The following is a 241-nucleotide window of genomic DNA, read 5'->3' as shown; positions in this document are numbered from 1 at the left end:
AAAAAAAAAAAAAAAAAAAAAAAAAAAAAAAAGTTTAACGGGTGCACACGTCTACTTCGAGCTGCCTATACACCTGAAATAAAGAATGTAGATATAGATAGATAAATAAAAAAAAACAGAAAAAAACAAACAAATAGAAACAGAAACACAAACAAATGCAACTCAAATGAGATAAAGATCAACAGAAAGACAAAAAGGACACAAATACAGCCAGCAAGACAAATATATATATATATATATA

This window comes from Eimeria mitis, genomic scaffold, assembly GCF_000499745.2.
Source record: "Eimeria mitis Houghton genomic scaffold, Emh_scaff1081, whole genome shotgun sequence".
Classification (NCBI taxonomy): Eukaryota; Apicomplexa; class Conoidasida; order Eucoccidiorida; family Eimeriidae; genus Eimeria; species Eimeria mitis.
The sequence above is the reverse complement of the archived record's forward strand: the minus strand, read 5'-3'. Positions refer to the sequence as shown.